The sequence below is a fragment of the Eimeria mitis genome, genomic scaffold (assembly GCF_000499745.2).
Source record: "Eimeria mitis Houghton genomic scaffold, Emh_scaff10545, whole genome shotgun sequence".
Lineage (NCBI taxonomy): Eukaryota > Apicomplexa > Conoidasida > Eucoccidiorida > Eimeriidae > Eimeria > Eimeria mitis.
This window is the reverse complement of record NW_013567326.1, coordinates 1,220-1,464: the sequence shown is the minus strand read 5'-3', so window position 1 is coordinate 1,464 and position 245 is coordinate 1,220.

Genomic DNA, 245 nt, shown 5'->3' with positions numbered 1-245 from the left:
GAGTTTAAAAAACAGAAAAAGGAGAGAAGGAGGTGAGGATTCGCAGCGAGAACCGCTCCAGCAGCAGCAGCAGCAGCAGCAGCAGCAGCAACAGCAGCACGGCAGCATCAGACGCCGCAGCAAGGGCTCCTTCTACGCAGAAGGCTCGTTCTTTCTGAGGGTCATCGTCAGCAGCAGCAGCAGCAGCAACGGAGGCAGCAGCTTCGCTGCAGGGTTCGGGCTTCAGCTTAGCAGCAGCAGCAGCA